Source organism: Planococcus citri, chromosome 3 (assembly GCF_950023065.1).
Source record: "Planococcus citri chromosome 3, ihPlaCitr1.1, whole genome shotgun sequence".
Lineage (NCBI taxonomy): Eukaryota > Metazoa > Arthropoda > Insecta > Hemiptera > Pseudococcidae > Planococcus > Planococcus citri.
In genome coordinates this window covers 78,812,262-78,833,405 of record NC_088679.1, presented here as the reverse complement: position 1 = coordinate 78,833,405, position 21,144 = coordinate 78,812,262, and the positions used below count along the sequence as shown (strand labels likewise).

General features: G+C 34.9%; 1 long non-coding RNA gene across 1 annotated transcript in view; it reads left to right on the top strand.

Annotated features, from left to right (window-relative positions):
- Window positions 1–21,144, top strand: part of LOC135839521 (uncharacterized) — a 58,926-nt gene that overhangs the window by 9,904 nt on the left and 27,878 nt on the right. The window contains exon 6 of the long non-coding RNA XR_010557608.1: window positions 12,107–12,235. This is a non-coding gene — a long non-coding RNA (uncharacterized LOC135839521). The remainder of the gene's footprint in view (window positions 1–12,106; window positions 12,236–21,144) is intronic.

Genomic DNA, 21,144 nt, shown 5'->3' with positions numbered 1-21,144 from the left:
TTACAAATACATTTTTGTACTCCACAATAAATTGTCAGATGAATTGTTTTTCTGAAGTTACCACAAAGACAGTCATAGTGCCACTATGGGAGAATTAATAGGTAGGAGGGGGAGGGGGAGATTTCTACAAATCGCCATTTTCATACACATCCGTGTTTTTGAGCGGAAGGTATTTCAAATAATCATTAGTTAGCTCATTTCATTACTGTTCCAACTTCCATGGGGCACAGTAGGCCACAACCCCCCTCTCCCCAAACAGTGATACTTGAATAGCATTCGACCCTAAAAACTAACTCAAGATTCGAATTCTGCGACCTTGAACACATATCAATCAACATGTTACACAATATTATAGGCAAAATTTGAAATTTCTCCTCTCCCCTTGCCTCGCCTCCTACCCCTGCGAAAAAATAACCCCAGATTCGAATTATACGACCTCAAAAACATATCAATCGACATATTACACATTAATATAGACAAAATTTGTAATTTACTCTCTCTCCCCTTGACTCACCTACCACCCCTACCAAAAAAATATCTCCAGATTCGAATTCTACGACCTCGAGAACATATTATTCGATATATCACACAATAATGTAGGAGAAATTCGAAATTTTCCCTCTCCCCATGCCTCACCCCCCACTCCTACAAGAAAAATAACTCCAGATTCGGATTCTACGACCTCGAAAACATATTATTCGACATATTACATGATAACGTAGGAAAATTTTGAAATTTCTCCTCTCCCCACGCCTCACCGCCCACTCCTACAAAAAAAATAACTGCAGATTCGGATTCTACGATCTCGAAAACATATTATTCGACATATTGCGCATCGATCAGGGTCGAATCCTAATATTACCAATTGATTTTGTAGATTTTCTGACTTACCCTACTTTGGGGTAAGTCAGAACAAGTTACATTTTATTCGATTGTGCGAAAGCTATTGCGACAATCGCGCTGAAATTTTTACCATAGGTTAAGAACCCTTATGGGAACCTACATACCAAATTTCAGCCATATTGGTTCATTAGTATGAGAGTAACAGCTGATCAAAGTTGAAATTGTGAAAAAACGTTCTGACTTCCCTCGGTGCACCTTATGTTTTTCTTTTTAGAAATTTCAATTTTTACACAAGAAAGCAAACAAGCCTGAGCGAAGCGATTGCGATATCTTTGAAAAATTCCTACTTCGAAAGGTACGTAAAAAAGCAGAATTTTTTGTGTTTTCTATGATGAAAAGGGTTAATTCTAATAATTTTTTGGCTTCAAAATTTTAGAATGTAAATGATGTTTCTTTTAGAAATTTTAATGCTAAAACTGAAAATGAAGGTAATGGCAGTTTTTTTTTTTAGAAATTTCAAATTTGGAATAAGATTACGTATTTTTATATGTAAATAAAACGTCAGTTGTTCCACCCTAGGAATTTTTAAAACTTGAAAATTCATATAAATTTTTTTACTTCAACATTTGACGAATTTTTGGAATATTCAGTCAAGTTTTGAACTTTCTTCGGAACATTGGTTCAATTTTTCATTATTTTGTCTTCGTCATGAAAATCTGTCGATGTCAATTTCGCGTAAGTGACGCGTTAAAACTTGAAATCATGAAATTTGCCAATTTTTGTTGTTAATTTTTTGTTGGAAAAATTTCTCTCAGGTCGTAAGTTGGAATTTTCAAGTAGTTCTAAACAGTTAGAAATCCTCATAAACCTTGAATAATTTATCGTGTTAATTTATTTACGTAGTTGTTTTTATTTGCCATCCAGAAGTTGGTAAAAATGTCAACTTTGCCAATTTCCACCAAAAAAAAGACGAATTTGCCAACTTTTCCAACTTTCTAGATGCCTATAGGAGCAAGCTGCCCTTGCCCCTCCTTTTGGCTTCGTTTCTAAAAATCTTGCGATTTATTGATGAAAATTAGCGACTGAATTTGCATCGGCTAATATTCCAGTGGACACTTCTGCCTTGTTTGGATAGTCCTGAAAGCGATTTTTGGGTGGTTCTGAAGTGAAAAATTAGCAGTTTTAAGAGTCAATTAAATACAAAAATTGAGAATTTTGCAGAAGATAATAATACGTAGTTGAATGGATATCCTAATTTTTTTTTTTTCAATTTCTTTTTTGTAGAAATCTATGAGAATCCAAAATTACCACGAGTTTTTGTGTTGAAATCCAACATTGTAAAGTTTTATTGACGTCTTGACAAAATTTGATTTTTTTTTTGTCCAAATCACGATATGATTTTCATTAGAGGTATACTTTGGTGAGCATCGCTGATTAGTGGTTGTCATGAAGTTTCTATGAGATTTTCTGCCCGTTTTCCAGACAGAGGTTAGAGGCACGAATTATGCATGTAAATGAAAAGAATGGTAGAAAAAAAGTCAAAGAATACAGACATTTGATAATCATTTTTCACTGATAATGATATTTGTAATTGAAGCATACGTTTCCAAAACGCACCAAGTCCAAAAAAATATTGATAAAGACATTCAAGGTACTTAGTACAGTTTAGAAACATAGAAATGGTCCAAATTGGCTGATCTTTTGATATGTTGTAGCCAAGACCCTTGGGCACAACATATCAAAAAATCAGCCATTTTGAGCCACAACTTTTTGCTAGAATGACTTGCAACCTCAGAATCTCTGAAAATGGACTTAGTGCGTTTTGAAAACGTATGCTTCAATTATTTATTTTGAAACGAAAATAAAGTCCAAAAATTTTAAAATTCAAATCTTAGACTTTATGGTTGTTTCCTGCACGGATCACTTTGAAGGGGCAGAAAATCTGATTCCAGGGGAGGCGAATAGATAATAGGACGGTCTTGGAGATCAATTTTTTTCGTTAGGTAGGTATTCTGTTTTTTCTGGGGGGGGGGGGGGAGGGAGGCACTTTGAGAAGGCAGGTTTTAAAAGCCTGGAAAAACTTCAAAACAGTTTGCATGATTTTCGAAAAATTTACTAAAATTTTGTCATTTGTATTCGTTTTTTTTCCTTAAGTTTTATATTTTTGATCAAAACGACTGTGTTAAGAAGAAGAATCAATTATCGAAAACGAGAAAATTGAAACTTTTTGGAGGTTTTGCTAAAAAACGTAGGTACTAATTTAAAAATCACGATTTTCAAATTTTTTTTCATTTTTTTTTGGAAGTTTTCTACGTGGTTTTTTTCTTTGCTGTCGCAAAGCTGAAAATATTTTGCATAAATATCCTTCAATAGTTTGGTGAATTGAGGGAAAATTGGAAAAATTTCTGTAATTTTTCTAATAGATCATTTTTTTCCTTGATTTTTATTTTTTCCCTGTCAGTGGCTGGCCAAAAAATACACTTCGGTACATTCTAATGAGGAGAAAGAAATTGATATCTCGTTGTTAACTTCAGATTGTCTTGATGTGATTGAAAATATCGTTCGAGCACGTAGAAATTTTATTATGAAGTTAGTTAGGCATGTTTGATAAGTTTCCGTTGAGAAGAGTAAAATTTTCAAAAACTTTAAATTTTTGTTGTTTCTGATTTGATCCAGCTGAGGTTTGACTTTTTAAAAATTCACTAAAATTCGGAGAATTGCTGAGGAATTTAGGGTTTGACGATTTTTTTCACGCGTTTTTTCCAAAAAAATCCAAATTCAAGTCTTTCTGTTGGAGCCAAGGGCTTCAAATACTTCCTTTGTAAGTTGTGAACGTGTTTTATGTATTCGAGGCACATATCTGAGGAGTGAAAATGACTTCCGACACCGCTCAAGAAAAACGTCGATAGAAGTGTTGCCTACCTATGAAATTTTAAGGAGCAAACATTTTTTAATGAGAAGGAAAATAGGAATAATTTCTGGCAGAGTGAAGAGGAGCAGATGATCTGGAAATGCGATGCTGCGAATACCATTTTGGATTCAAAAGGGCGAACGATTGCATGAAAATTTAGCTACCTTATGTAGTTGATTAGGTCTGAAGTTGTGGATTATGATTTTTTGAAATTTCTTTCCTGATAGGTATGTATTATTTTTGAATTCTCGATCTAAAATTATCACGATGTAATTTGCTCCATTTTCCATATGTCATTCATTTTCTTGCCCATTTCCCGAATAATTTTTTTTTCAAAATGTAAGTATTTGTAGTCCCCTCCACGATTCACAAGTAGTAGGGAAACTCATCTGATCAAATTTTGCTCAATTTTCGATGAACCACTGATCGTCGTGGTGAAAAAATAATTTCATTTGTTTTTTCATTCGAACGATGCTTGCCCCTTTGCTCCTGAAAATAGGCAACATCTTCAACCAATCGTGTATTTTTGGAGGTACCCCTGCCCGTACCCTCGTTTGATCGTCACTCTTCAGAAACCTGCACCTTTTGGATCCAACATATTCTCTCGAGTAGGTAATGATTCGTTGAATTTCGTGATGGATCAGATCCCTTCTTTGAAATTTGTTTCAATTGCTCGAGTTTTCTGAAGAATACGAATCATGTTTATTTTGCTCGCGATCTTGTTAGCTTGAATAAAGGGAGTTTGTTTCTAGTTTAAGGTACTTTGGAAGGGATGAAGTAGTATGCATATATGATGGTGCGTGTATGCGAGCGGTTTAGGCGTTAATAAATTTAAGGATACTTATAATAAGACGAGGAAGCATAGAGGGCACACATACTGGCGTATACTATAACGTAGCCACCACGTAGGTGCGTAACTGCGTGTACATATACTAAATACGAGCTTGGACAAAATAGATAGAGGTTGTCTAAGTCAGAAAGCCTCGATATTTATCGAATGCCCGGCATGGTACGCGCGGCATTATCTTACGCATCGTCGAACAGTTGCTTTGTACTGTCTTGCGGCCGTTTATTTCGTTACCATTAAATTTATAACTGTTTCACGGTTGTAGTTTTCGGCGTTCGGATACACCACTGCTGCCGCCTCCGTACTCCGTAGCCGAAGAGAACCCAACATCCGGTCATCTGTAGCCGTGTAGCCGGAGCGGTAACAACATCGGCGGCCAACGCTATACTTGTACACACAGATACACCATAGAGTCTATATCTCTGTAGTACCTATACTCCTACCTACTACCTACCTCTCGTGTGTATTTAAAATTAACTCGTCATCTACCCTCGCTCGCTCACTCGCCTTTTCGCTCTCGGTTCTCCAACTCCGACTTATACTGGGCTTGGGCTTGGGCTGTATGGTTTTTGTTTTTGACGTTATTTGATGGCTTTTAGCCGATCGATTACCGATTACAATACACGCTCCGGCTTAATAAACGCAATTACACGATCCGATAAATCGAATATACCGCGTTGTCCCCTTCGCCCGTTCCCCGGTCCCCTTTTCGACCGTGGCACTGCTAACGATGCGTTCTTGCGCTCTGTCTGTCTGTATGTCTTGTCTGTGTCTGTGCGTTTGTGTGCGTTCCCTGTGTTATTTTAACTTTTCCCCTATGTATTATTGTACGTGTATAGGACTTTTGGTACACCTAACTACGTATCTACCTGGCTGGGTGTCTGATAGATGGATGGGTGGTGTACGAATGTTGTGAAAATTTACAAATTTTATGCGATAATCGAGTGTACGTCTTCGTATGATTGTTGTGTTGGTGAATTTTTACTGTTCTTGCTTCCTGAAAATTGTGGAAATTTGTTCGGTTGTTCAACCTTGAATCGAAATCTTTGCTTTCTAATCCTGAAAGAGAAAGATACAAGAAAGGAAAGAACGTGCTGAGGATGTCTCCGATGTTGATACGATTGCATTTCAAGTGAAAAAATTTATTATGGGGCTAGTTTCATGTTCAGAATGTGTTTTGAAGACAAAATATTAGTAATTTGATTTTTAAACATGTAAGAGTTTCGACCTCCTAGGAAGCCTATAAAAATGCCAGTTTCAGTGATGTGTCGTTGAAGGGGGGGGGGGGGGGGTAGACTGAAATTTTTCAAAAAATTACTCCCGACCCCCTTTCCTCCCCTCTGGTATTTTCATGTTGATTAGCCAAATATGATTTGAACAAATTCAGGAAGGGGGGGGGGGTTGGAAACGTGTTCAATGCTGTTATACGTATTATGTACTTGACAAAAGAATTTGAATTGTTGTTCTGTTGAAAGTTTGGTACATACTTACTAAAATAAAAATCAAAAATTCGCGGTTTTTTCGTGTTTTTTTAACCTTTAAAAATTAAAATTCAAAAAGAGAAGAGAATATTTTCGATTTTGGCTGAGCGAAGCAAAGGCGAAAGCTTTCAGAAAATTTACAATTTGCGAGGCACAAAAAATAAATTGATTTTCAATGCGTACTTATAACAAGTTTTCAACGTTGAAAATTTGTGCTTTTTGGTAGGCCTATTTTTGAATGAAATTTCGCACATTTCTTCGTTATTTTGCCTTTTTTCGCACCCCTTCGAAACATTAATTAGACAACATCATTAATGAATTTTTGATGATGCCAAAAGTTGGTTTTTGAGAAATTGTAATAAATTTAAAAATATGAATGAGCCTTGAGCCTCAAAGCGAGGCAAAGGCGAAAACTCTTGAAAATTCACAATTCTTCATTTTTTTCAGGACATGATTATCTTATATACGAGTATTTTCTAAAACAACCAATTTCGGTAAAAATTACCTATAAAAATGTCAATTTTTCTACTACAATTTTTTTGAAAATTTATAATTCAAAAAGTAAAAACCCACAGTTTTTGGGTAGGCTTAATTCAATGATTTTCCCTGCTTATACAATTTCTTCCCAACTTTCCCAAATTTTTCCCAAAAAATTCCCAACTTTTCGCCTAACTTTTTCTGTCGAAGAACGGAATGGTGAGGGGGGGTGTAAGACTCTCCCCTTCGTTTGGTACGCCTTCAAGCCAAAATATCAAATTTTTATGTTCTAAGGAAAGAAGACATTTTGAACTGACATTCTCAGATCTGAATGAAACCAAAAGACCATGTCCTAAAACTTCCTTTTGACCAAAATTTCAGCTGCTCAAGTTCATTTTCGGATTTTTGGCGAATTTTTGAATGCTGTTTTAAGATCAATTTTCCAACTTTTTCTTGAAATATTAAATAATTTTTTTCAGCAAAGTCAACTGATGTGAGTAATTTCTTCAATTCAACCTCCACACATCCACAACTACTAGTTTTGGACCATTTTAGAGCCTCCAGAGATTTTTTAATCTTGTCCAAAAATTCCAAATTGCTCTGGAAGCGCCAAAATTGAGCTTAGAATTGATATTTTTGAGAAAAATTGAAAAATTGCTGGAAGGTTCCAAATGGTTCAAAATTACAGTGTTGTTGATGTGTATGTGTAAAGGTTGAATTGAAGAAACTATACTAGCATTGGTCCTCTTTGTTGAAAAAATGCATATTTCATGGAAAAGTTTGAAAATCGCCTTTAAACCGGTCTTCTTTTTACTTAATATTTTTTATTTTTTCAAAAATTCCCTGAAATTCCAAAAATTGACTTCTACTTTTGAAATTCAAATCGGATAAGGTGAGTTCAAAAGGTTCCACTTTGAGCTCATAACTCGATACTGATTTCGAAAAGGAAAAAAAAAATGTTTTCTCCTCAGTTCGTGAAATTTTTAAAATCCAACGCTTGAAAATTTATTTGGCTGGCTGAAAATTTAGTTTGAAAAATGATGCAAAAAGTTGGTTTTTGTGAAATTATTGTAGATAATATTTTAAAATATGTACGAATGAGTCCCAAGCGAGGCAAATGCGAAAGCTCTTGAAAAGTCACAATTCTTCATTTTTTTCAGGACTTGATTATTTTATATAAGAAGGTAGTACCTATGTATTTTCAAAAACAACCAATTTTGGCAAAAATGAGAAATTATTGTTTCCGAATTTTGACTTCTACGATATTTCAGTAAAAATTGGCACTTTCTGGCAGTTTTGATTGGAACGCATTGGAGAGAACTTTTTTCTTTGGGAAATTTCCAGAGTAAATCAATATTATTTTTGACGTGAGAAGTAAATTTTTGTACTCTACAACTTTTTTGAAAATTTATAATTCAAGAAGTAAAACCCCGTGATTTTTGGTAGATATCCAATTCAATGATTTTTCCTGCTTACCCAATTTCTTCGTTCCCAACTTTCCCAAATTTTTGTCAACTCACCCAATTTTTCTCCAAAACCTCCTAACTTTCCGCCTACCTTTTTCTGTCGAGGAGTGGAAGGGAAGGGAAGGGGAGGGGAGGGGGGCTTTTTTGGCACGCCTTCAAGCCAAAATATCAAATTTTGATATTCAAATTAAAGAAGACATTTTGAATTGACACTTTAAGATCTGAATGAAACCAAGCTAGATCGAAAAAATCCTGTCCTAAAACCTTCTTGACCTAAATTTCAGTTGCTCATGTTCATTTTCGGATTTTTGGCAAATTTTAGAGCATTTTTAAAATTCAAAAAAGCTGTTTTAAAGGCGATTTTCAATCTTTATCCTGAAATATGATTTTTTTCAAGCAAAGTCAACTAATGTGAGTATGTTATTCCTTCAATTCAACTTCCACACATCCACAAATCTACTAGTTTTGGACCATTTTAGAGCCTCCAGCGATATCTTAATCTTGTCCAAAAATTTCAAAATGCTTTGGAAGCGCCAAAAATGAGTTTCAGGAGAGTCCAAAATTGTTCGAAATTATAGGTTGAATTGAAAAAACTATTAGCATTGGTCCTCTTTGTTGAAAAAATTCATATTTCATGGGGAAGTTTGAAAATCGGCTTTAAAACAGTCTTCTTTTTACTTAATATTTTTTCATTTGTCAAAAATTCCCTGAAATTCCAAAAATTGATTGCTAATTCTGAAAAGAAAAAAAAAAACAACGTTTTCTAGTACGTTTATAAATTAGTTTGAAATGCTGAACCTGAGAACTGACTTATCCAGCGAATTTCAGGGGAATCTTTTGTAAGATAAGTTTGGATACTGTTTCAAAACTGTTTTTAACAAGTTTGAAGTTCAGAAAATTTAAAATCTAATGAAAAAAATTAGCCTTCGACGAAAAGTGATGAAATTCGTTTTTCGAGAAGTTTTTACTCGTATGGTAATTTGACTTCAAAAGTACTCGTACACATATTCTGGAAATATTACGTTTTTGAGGAAAACTCCCCATTTTTTCATCTAAAATAATAAACTTTCAGAATCCAAAAAATTATTATTTTGTCACAACATCAATCTTTTTATTAGATGAGGCATATTACCCCTAAGGATATTACCTACCTACTTAAATTTGGAAAATGATATTTACGTTCATAGTCTTCTTTCCTCTCTCCCCCCTCCTAACGCAGCGCAGATCTTATTTATTGCCTGCAGATCGTTTATATTGTCAAATCATGCGAATCTTTGCTGTCCTCAAAAAATTTTGATAAGCATGAATTCCCTCGAAGAGGTCTCATGAGATCAAAATATTAGGTGTTCTCTGAGGTTCACTTTTTTTTTTTTTTTTTTTTTGATGAAAAATTGATAAAAAATTATAGAATTTTTGCCTGGTGTTCCATTTCCTTTTCCATTGGTTGTGTAAAGTTAATTAAAATTGGGCTGATTAATTAAGGAATGAAATCGCACGTGAATTGTGTTTTTGCGGTTCGCCTTTGTATTTTTAATTATGCTATTTTATTAACACGTTGCATGCGCGTATACCTACACGAATAGATTACTAACGCGATGATTATGATTCGTGTAAATTGAGAAAAATATTGCTTTTTTGGTTCATTTCATCGAATGTGTTTTGATTTAAAATATTTTTAATGTCGATTTCGAGTTATGAAACGAGCTAGCGAGAGAAACAGAAATGAGATGAGAACTATTCGGTACTAATTTTGTTGTTGTGACGGAACACTGGTGCCCCGATTACTTAAATATTTTATTCATTCTATCTCCAGCAAATGTGTACCTCTCTGAATCATCTTTACGAATCACATTATGTATTTTGTACCCAGTATAGTACATACCCGTACGTAGGTAATACCTATACGTATAATACACGAAATGAAAGAAGAAAATCGGAAGCATTCGATATGAAAGAGAAACTCATTTTAACATTCCACAGAGCGTTCTCTTCGTTGTTCGTTATCTGGAAAGGAGAAAAAAAAAGCCGATACCTCCGCGCTAAGCGGCGAATGTTGCGTAAATCTTGAAAAGCCGAGGACGAAGACGATGGTGGAAAAGAACGAAGAAAACGATAACTGCAAAAAAACCTCCTCTTCATCCACCGTATCGCCATCCTACCCCTGCTTCTCCTTCTACTAGCAGCATCGTTGCCGAGCGTACCCCTTTACTCTGCTGCTCGCCCCGATGTAATGGAAGAGTTTTATATTTATCTGAGAATATTTCAGAAAAGATACGTATAGTATACTATTACTATATAGCCAGTCGCGATAGCAATTTTCAAAAAATACCGCCACCGCGCCGGTGGTGCGATGAAGGGGGAAAAAAGATGAATTGGAAAAAATTCAATAAAGAATGGCGCTCTCGATAAATTTTATACCCTAACGGAACGAATTCATTTATATAATACCTACCTCTACTTGTGCTACTTGTAAATTGTATTTTTTGATTTTGATACCTATTAGTATTGAATCGTGTACGAATTCTTATTTTTTCATCGATGGGGAGTGTGATTAAGGTTTTAAAAATATATATTACCCTCAAACCTTGCGAATTATCCAATGCAACGATTATTTATAATGGGTCATTCCATGCCAAATCGGCGGATTTTTGCACGAGGGGTCTTCGATTTTTTTCAAAATCAGATCATTTGTAGAGGTCATCAAACGATGACAAATGACGCAAACTGGACATTTTTTCGATTTTTTTTGACGGAGCTGTGGCGCTTCAAAGTTCTCCAAAATGACCGAAAATGGAAAATTTCAGTTGCAAATTGCTCCGGTTGTACGTGGTATAGAATTTTGAACTTTTTTTCAAATTGTAGTACTTTGAGAGGGCAATCGACAAGTGATGTCAAAATCAGTGTTGCCACTTTCAAAAACCTAAAAAAATCGATTTTAAAACTTATAATTTGAATAAAACCACGATGTCGACGAGTAAAAATTCTGAAAAAATTCTCAGTTTTAGTCCTTTTTATGTAGAATGACATATCAAAAAATTGGACTGGCATCTTTTTTCATTTTCGAGAAAAAAAAATTACAAGTTTTACAATCGCTGCAAAAGTACCATCAGAAACCTAAAAAACGAAAATTTTTGCATTTTTGAAATATTTTACCAATTTGTAGACGATAATGTGAAAAAAATCCCCCTCCCCCAATTTGTCGACAAATTGACGAAAAATGCACATATTTCACTCTTGAAATAAAAATTTATAGCACAAAAAATGTCAATTCGTTGACAAATGGGGGGAGGGGGATTTTTTTCACATTATCGTCTACAAATTGGTAAAATATTTCAAAAATGCAAAAATTTTCGTTTTTTAGGTTTCTGATGGTACTTTTGCAGCGATTGTAAAACTTGTAATTTTTTTTTCTCGAAAATGAAAAAAGATGCCAGTCCAATTTTTTGATATGTCATTCTACATAAAAAGGACTAAAACTGAGAATTTTTTCAGAATTTTTACTCGTCGACATCGTGGTTTTATTCAAATTATAAGTTTTAAAATCGATTTTTTTAGGTTTTTGAAAGTGGCAACACTGATTTTGACATCACTTGTCGATTGCCCTCTCAAAGTACTACAATTTGAAAAAAAGTTCAAAATTCTATACCACGTACAACCGGAGCAATTTGCAACTGAAATTTTCCATTTTCGGTCATTTTGGAGAACTTTGAAGCGCCACAGCTCCGTCAAAAAAAATCGAAAAAATGTCCAGTTTGCGTCATTTGTCATCGTTTGATGACCTCTACAAATGATCTGATTTTGAAAAAAATCGAAGACCCCTCGTGCAAAAATCCGCCGATTTGGCATGGAATGACCCAATAATAATACGTAAGTACGTGTAGCATGTGTCACTTGATCACACTCGCTATCAGCAGGAACTTCGTTCTCTGAATCATTTTTATTGGCATCGTTTTTCAAGGTTTTATTACGTGGCTCATAATTTTTGAATGCTTTCTGCAGTATTGTAGTTTTTTTAAAACTTTACTTGCCTCTGTAAAATGTAAGCTCGATAATAATATATCTTTATTAATTTTTTTTTCAGCTTATTTTTTGGATTCTACGGAAGTCAGAAAATGCATCACTGATTCGCTGTCATGACAATGAAAGATACCGCAAAATTCCGTCGATTTACCAACATCTCAGCGACAATTGTTCCATAAACCTGGCTGAGGTAAGAAAATTAAAATTTTTTCAGTTTTCTTTACTCTTAGTTGCTTTATTACGTAATTTCGACCGAGGAATGAGATTTTTAAATCGTAAACCCAACTTGAAAATTCCTGCAAAATGAATTCGTATTGGAAAATTGTGTACCAAATTTTTAAAAACGGTAACTTATGTGAAAAATTGAAGTAAATTCCTCGATTATGTTTGGTGTGTTGGGGTGGTCCTTCATTTGATACTCCTGAATAATTTTATGCGTTCTTTTTGCTCCCACGCCCTTATGTTGTTGTCTTTTTATGAATACGAAAGAATCATTGACGAATTTAGCCCCCTAAGTGGTGCCCAAAGTTGAAAAAATGAAAAAAACATCGATTAAAAAATCTTGATAAAGAATAATATTCAACTCATCCATCAGAATTGTTTTGAATTACACCATTTTCATTCAAGAATAGAACCTCCCTGGTCCCCAACTTTCCCAAGCAATATTGGTCCTCTGGAACAATGTCCCCAAAGTTGGAATAATTTTTTTTAAAATGTGTTTAAAAAACTTTTTATTGGAAATTTGTAACTCATGCGTCAAAGTTTTGAATAAACATTTCATATGTAAAAAACACCCTGAGTTCTTACTACAACTACATATGACCCTCTCTCTGTACAGAGCTCTTCAAGATTGAAAAATAAAGAAAATTGAATGCCTAAAAGAGAAGTTGTTGAGTTTTCTTTTGTTGAAAATTTTTAATTTCTGCGTTCAAATTCTTCTGAACCATCCTCTTTTGAAAAAACTTCCCTGGTTTCGAGTAATTTTGGTCTCAAAATGTCAAAATGTACCCCCTCCCCCTCCAACCCACTGAACTTGCGACAAAAAAGAGAAAAACTAAATGAAACATTTTCTCAACGATGTTCAATTTCTGTATTGAAAATGAAATCGTTTCGAAATCCGATCAGTTGAACAATGTTGGCGCTTAGAAAAACTCCTTTAGAGCCCCCCAAAAAGAAATCAAAAAATGAAGGAAAAACGTATTTCAAAATTTTCGAGGGGTGGAAGGGATATTTCACGCTGAAAAGTATATTGTTTGTGTGCAAATAATTCGAGTTTTCGATTTTAAAAGATTCCGCTTTAGTCCAGTCAAATTAGCTCATATGAGAACTCAACCTGGAATAAATTGGTGGAAAATTTTTTTTTGCGCCAAAACGCTTAGGATGGTGTCCTAAATGACATACTAAAACCCACCCTAAATCCGCCTGGAGCTTCTCCCCCCAGACCCACATTCGTGCCCCCCCCAGCACCGTTTTTTGCGATTTTCTCGCGAGCAGTTGATTTTACGTCGAAAATAATTTTATTTTTGTGTTCTACGTCAAATTTCCGATCTAGTGATGTATCAACTGCCCTTCTACCCCCAAGGGGGTGGGGCTGGAACCATTCAAAAAAGGGGGATTTCTTGAAAAATACATAAAGGCTATAGGCGCCTAAGAGGGGTGAAATGGTCCCCGAAGGGTTCGAGTTGATATCAGCATGGATGGAGAAACTTGCGCGTGGAAAATTTCAGATCTACATCCCCTCCCCTTTTTGGTGACCCCCCCCCCTTTTCTGAAATTTCAATAACACTTTTCTCAGCCCCATTTTAACCGATTTTGAACATTTTTCTGGGAGTTATGTATATCCTCAGTAGGTACCCCCACAAAAATTTTCAACCCCCTCCCCTCATGTTTACCCCTCAAAACGGCGTTTTTTTCATTTTTTTATGCCTATTAACAATCAAGATTGCGAGGTACAATTTTACAAACACGTTTTTTGGATGTATTTTTGACCCCCAAACATCATGTAGTTCTTTCAAAATTTTTGCTCTAGTGCGCCGTGCTGAAAAGTTGAAAAAATGTGTCTTAGGGGGGTGGGGGTGATTTTGAAATTTTGAGAAACATGAATATCAATGAGTAGGGTGTCGTTTTCTTATGATTCAATACCACTGAGCACGAATATGACCTCAGATTTTCTGCTACACCCACCTACCCCTCTCCAGAGCCCCTCAGCCCCTCCGGACCCCTCAGTCTCACCCCTCAATTTTTAAGATTTTTAAAATAAACTTACTTTGATGAATTTTTGTGTCGTTTTCTTACGATTCAATACTGCTGAGCACGAATATGACGTCAGATTTTGTTTTACACCCGCACATCCCCTCCGGACCCCTCAATTTTTAAGATTTTCAAAATAAACTTACTTTGATGATTTTCGTGTCGTTTTCTTACGATTCGATACTGCTGAGCACGAATATGACGTCAGATTTTCTGCTACACTCGCACATTCAACTGCCTCCATTGGATGCAAAGGCTGTCCAATTAACCCCCCCCCCCCCCCCAAAGAAAAATAAATTGGAAAAAAATTTCCTTATAAGGTAAACATTCTGCTGAGGTCATATTCGTGCTCAGTGGTATTGAATCATAAGAAAACGACACCCTACTCATTGATATTCATGTTTCTCAAAATTTCAAAATCACCCCCACCCCCCTAAGACACATTTTTTCAACTTTTCAGCACGGCGCACTAGAGCAAAAATTTTGAAAGAACTACATGATGTTTGGGGGTCAAAAATACATCCAAAAAACGTGTTTGTAAAATTGTACCTCGCAATCTTGATTGTTAATAGGCATAAAAAAATGAAAAAAACGCCGTTTTGAGGGGTAAACATGAGGGGAGGGGGTTGAAAATTTTTGTGGGGGTACCTACTGAGGATATACATAACTCCCAGAAAAATTTTCAAAATCGGTTAAAATGGGGCTGAGAAAAGTGTTATTGAAATTTCAGAAAAGGGGGGGGTCACCAAAAAGGGGAGGGGATGTAGATCTGAAATTTTCCACGCGCAAGTTTCTCCATCCATGCTGATATCAACTCGAACACTTTCGGGGACCATTTCACCCCTCTTAGGCGCCTATAGCCTTTATGTATTTTTCAAGAAATCCCCCTTTTTTGAATGGGTCTAGCCCCACCCCCTTGGGGGTAGAAGGGCAGTTGATACATCACTAGATCGGAAATTTGACGTAGAACACAAAAATAAAATTATTTTCGACGTAAAATCAACTGCTCGCGAGAAAATCGCAAAAAACGGTGCTGGGGGGGGCACGAATGTGGGTCTGGTGGGAGAAGCTCCAGGCGGATTTAGGGTGGGTTTTAGTATGTCATTTAGGACACCATCCTAAGCGTTTTGGCGCAAAAAAAAATTTTCCCCAATTTATTCCAGGCGAAATCCCTATTTGACTGTATTACTTAAAAGATCACCATCGTTGCTCAGGATTCCTCCCTGGGGGGGGATTTTTCTCAAAAACAGATCTTTTTCGAATACTTCTGACAATGACATGGAAATTGAGAATTTTCTGAAATATCTCATCAATTCTTTCTGTATTTCATTTTTTTTTTTTTTTTTTTTTTTTCAATTTGTAGTACTCTGTGCAAGAAGACCAACACTGCTTGAATGACAAAGAGAGGTTTTTTGACAGAACTTCATTTAAATCAGAAATGTTTGCTTTATGAATTGTGATAAATGCTCTGATTTGGGGCATGAGATGCTTAAAAATGACCGAAGTGCTGATTTTTCATGTTTTTGTGACATTTCGAACCCTTTTCCCTTCTTTCGAAACTTATCACGAGTTATAATGTTAATTAGGGTAAGTTTTTTTTTCAACTTGATAAGAGCTCATGCAAAAAAATGGTAGTCAAGTCTGCTCTTCGAGGAAAGTAAGTTTTAAATCATGGATATTTTTCTTGCTCAAGAAATTTCAGAATTTTGGTGATTTTTTTTCAAAGTTTTGAAAGACTAACGCAGTAGGTAATGTCGAGAATTCGTAGGGATTTTTTTGTGAAGATTTTTTCAAAATTTTTCTCGTATTCAAAAGTTAGGCAAAAAAATGGTTATTTTTTATAATTTTCAAGTCTGATATAATATTGAAAATTCATCACCATTTTTTTCAAACTCCTAAGAATCACAAACAAGTTTCCAATGTTCCCCCCATTTTCTTCAAGTTTTTAATTGTCCAACATTATATCAGAAATTAAGTTGAATTTTTTCCAAAATTTCGACAGTTTTCAAGAATCTGACCAAAAATTCTAACAATGGCTTGACTCTAAATATTGGAAATTTGACCAAATTTTTTCACGTTTGAAGTCTGACTTGATGTTGAAAATTTTTCCAAGTTGTCAAAGTAATTCGCTCAAAATATTCTAAAATCAGATATGCTCTGAATAATGAAAATTTATCAATTCATATAAAATTCAATTCGAACTCTAAAAAGCACTCACACGCACACACAGCAAAAATCATACCAACTTAGACCTCATTTACGTCGAGCAACGAAAGAAATTGAAAATCATAATACACCTACCCACGTTCATCACTCACGTACCCATAGGCTACATCGCGTGATTGTAATCCCATAAACGAAGCTCGTGATACGTTAACGAACACACACAAAAAAAAATGTTTAATAATAATAATAAAAAAAATAGACACAAAATGAAAATCAAAACGCGAACCTATATAGCGAAAATTTTTCATCGAAGAGCACGGAACGATTAATTATGAAATGAAAAATACAAAACCGAGTTAAACCAACTGTCAGTTCGTATCGTATGCGAGTTGGTTTATGAAAATTGAACAAATTTCAAGTTCAATCTCGATATGACAAGTTAATTTACATTTATAATGAACAATATGCTTCGAAGAGTGTATGCTAAGCGTAAGGTAATACCGCGAGAAACACGCGATAGCTATTATAGTAGGTACTCGAAATTTCTTGTCAGATTTAATAACCAACTATATTGGTGGCTATGTGATCGATGGTTTTGTTTCTATGTAGAATACGCATTATTATAACGTGTTCCTGTACGTGGTATTTTTTTTTACAAGGGTCAAAAATTATACGTAGCTTTGCTAAAACTCATCATTTTCGTTTCCAAATGTACATCGTAGACGTCAAAACCGCCTACTACTAAAAAGCTGAATTTCAAGTTGCTGAAAAAATTCAATTAACAATCATCATTGAATAATATGTATATTCTAAATCACCACGTAAAATTCACTTGGAATAATTCCGAACAAAAAATTAATTTTGTCGTACTTTGAAAAAAATTCATTAGAATTCAACAGTGAAAAATCAATTTGAAATCACCACAAAAATTTATCTCATCATTTGAAAAAAATATCACTAGAATTGAACTCTGAAAAATCACTAATTACAAAAAAAAATTCATTTGAAATAATCAAAAAGAGTTCCAAACTAAATCATCATTGAACAATAATTTATTCTAAATCACCACGAAAAATTCACTTGAAATCATTCTACTTTTTTGTCAAAACATACAGAACCGCATTGATTTATGCCTTCACTTCCTTAAAGGTCATATTTTTCCAATATTTCCGACAAAATTCTGTTTTTGCCAAAATTGTCAGAATTTTTTTTTTTTTTGGGAGTTTGTAATTACTTACTTGATTATTACACCCGTCGTGTGAGATTTAAATCGAGTTGGTAAGGTCAAGTTTTTTAATTAGGTCTAAGAATTTTTTAATTTTGGAAGGGTCGTCTGGTATGAATAGGGATCTTTCATCTATTTGAAGGGATAGTCTGTGCTGATGTAAGAAGGGACAGTGAAATAGTAAGTGTTGGACAGATATAAGTTCTGACAGGCAGAACTGACATGTGGGTTTTGGGGCCTTTTCATGGAGGTGATTGCGTGTGATTTTTGTGTGGCAAATTTTCAATCTGGTTATAATGATTTCTTCAAGTCTGTTTAAGTGGGAGAGGTTTTTCCAAGGATGGACTGATTTTTTATGTTGAAAGAGCTTGTTTGTGGTTTGGAGGGACCAAAAGTTTTGCCATTTCTTAAGTGTGCTTTTAGTGAAGATAGATTTGAGGTCGTCAGCTGTGATAAATATAAGGGGAGAAAGGGTGGTGGCAGATTTTGCATTAATATCTACAATTTCATTTCCCAAGATTCCATCGTGGCTAGGTACATACATAAGCTGTATGAAGAAGTTTGAATTTTGTAAGTCAAATAGAGTTTTATGAATATTTTGAATTAGAAGGTGATTGGGAAAAAGATTTTGGATAGCAGTTAGTGAGCTGAGGGAATCACTTTGAATTAAGAAGGACTTATTTTCTGATTCATAAGTGAGTATATCACAGAGACAGTGGAAAATAGCTGTGAGTTCGGCAGTGTAGATTGAAGAACAGTTATGGATTTTAAAATTAGAAATTCTATCATTTATAGAGTAGGCATATCCTGTGTGAAGTGTTGGTATTTTTGATCCATCTGTAAAGCAAAGATTGAATTTTTTGTATTCTGATAAGAGTTCAAGATAGTTCTGTTTTATTACTAATGGAGAGTGGCTATTTTTTGAGTAGTTAATAAGCTGTAGATTGACTTGAGGAGGCTTTAGCAGCCAAGGAGGGTATAATATTGGTTTTTGGATGAAAGTTTTAGGATTGATTTGAAGATCATTCAACATTGTGATGAAATTAGAAATGGGTCCTTCTATAATATTATGGTAAAAATGTTGGGGGTTTGGTGGGTTAATTGAGTTTTGGAGTGGATGGGAAGGGTTGGTGGATACATTTGAGATGAATTTGTTTGTTATGAGAGTTCTTCTAAAATCTGGGGGTAATTCTGCTGCTTCAGTGCTTCACAATAAATGCTATCTACTCGTATTGGAGAGGAATGGGCTCCTATACAGATCCTTAGGGCTGAATTTTGAATTGTTTTTAGGATATTTGAAGTTTTATTTGAGATATTTGCAAAACATGGGCTTCCATACTTAATTTTACTGCAAATTAGAGATTTATACAAGTGAAGTAGGAGTTTGCAAGATGGATTATACTTAGTATTTTTGATTATTTTCAACAGATTTAGGCGTTTTATGAGATCTGATTTTACTTTTAGGAAATGAGGAGTCCAATTTAGTTTTCTATCAAAAGTTAAGCCAAGAAATTTAGTAGTGGTTTTGAATTCTAAAGAGTGTCCTTTGAAGTTGAGAATGAGATCTGGAGGAATCTTATTTTTTTTGGTGAAAAGTACCTATACAGTGAGTTTTTGACTCTGAGAAGGTTAGACCATTAGAATCTGCCCATGATTCAATTTTTTCAAGGGTTTCTTGGATTAAATGAAGAGCTAGTTGAATATTATTTGAACGAAAGAAAATGTTTATATCATCAGCGAAGATTCTCAGGGAAATTGGTCTAGAAACAACATTGGAAATGTCATCAATCAAAAGTATAAATAAAACTGTGCTAAGAACTGAACATTGGGGGACTCCGTTTTCAATTTCAAAAAATTCTGAGTATGCATTGTCAACTCTTACTCTAAAAGTAAGGTTTGTCAAGAAATTTTGAATAAAGTAGGCTAAATGTCCTCTAATTCCAATGGAATGTAATTTTTGGAGAATTTTATAACGCCAGGCTTTATCAAATGCCTTTTCAAGATCAAAAAAGACTGAAAGAACACTTTCTTTATTCTGGAAGGCCGAACTAATTTCTTTTTGGAGACTAAAGAGGTGATCTAGGGTAGATCTTTTCTTTCTGAAACCACTTTGACAAAATGCTGAGAGAGTTTGAGGAATCAATATACCAATTAAGACGTTTAATAACCATTTTTTCAAGTATTTTGCAAGGAACTGAAGTTAAGGAGATGGGGAGATAACTAGATGCAAGATTTGAGTTTTTATCAGGTTTTAATATTGGAATGATTGTATGTTGGAGTTTTCCACATTTTTGGAAAGGAATCAGAAGTCCAAATTTTGTTATACATATAACTGAAGTAAGTCTAATTTTACAAAAATTGCCAAAAAAAAGTCCAAAAATTATTGTTTTTGCCAAAATTACGAGTAAAGTCCTGGTTTTTTCTTTATTTTTACAATCAAACTTCGCAATTTTTTATTCACCTATTGTTCCCTTCATCTTTCAGAATTTCATAATTTTTCTTTTACCTAGTTCGACTCAAAAAAAAAGAATCTGGCTCGAATAAATATAAACTATCTCCGTCCCTCCTTCTAATTGAAACATTTGAAAAGCTTGTATCCTGCTTTAGGAAACCTTGAGACTGAAGTCCTACTTGGTTGTGAGGTTATCGGATTTCAGGACGATATTTTTTCACCACGGTTTTCTCCTGTAATGTTCAAGTTTTTTTTTTCGCTCTCGCAATTTTCCAGGGAAAAGGGCGAATTACAGCTCGAGCTTGTCCAAGTAGGCATTTATATTGATGAAACAGCCATAGGCCAATACATAAATTGACGTTACCACAGTGAGAGCTAAATGGCGAAAACCACACGTACAAAACACGTAGTAGGTACCTACCTAAGCAATATGTGCTGCCTCTGCAGCCTCGCCCTTTTGATGGCGTTTGTTAGTCGGCCTCGAAGATATAAAATGTAAGAAAACATACATAAGAATACGATATACGCTCGTATAATATTATATACCTACCTACAATACAACGCACTCAAACCATACCACCTCCATGATGTATAATAGTATATGGTACACTTACAGCTTCGTGGGTATAGTACATGAGGAAAGTTTGGAGAAAAATGGAAAGAATTGAGCCAGCCGATGAGAAAAGAGTACACGGTGATGAGGAGGCGAAGACGAGGGGAGGAAGAAAAAGAGGAGGAAAAAAGCGCCGATATACGTAACACTACACAGTACACTATATACGGACGAAGAAGAAGACGAGTTGGTGAAAAAGAGAAAGCCGAAGAGAAGGTGAGATGAAGGAAGAAAATAATGGAAATCATGGGGGGCTGAAAAGTACTTTCATAAATCTGCCCAGTTAAGATATATAGTGCGCGCAATTTCCGGGAGTTGGCCATTAAGAAGAAGCCCGTAAAGGGCATATCTTCTCTTTCATCGTCGTTTCTCACCATGCCTCCCTTCGACCTT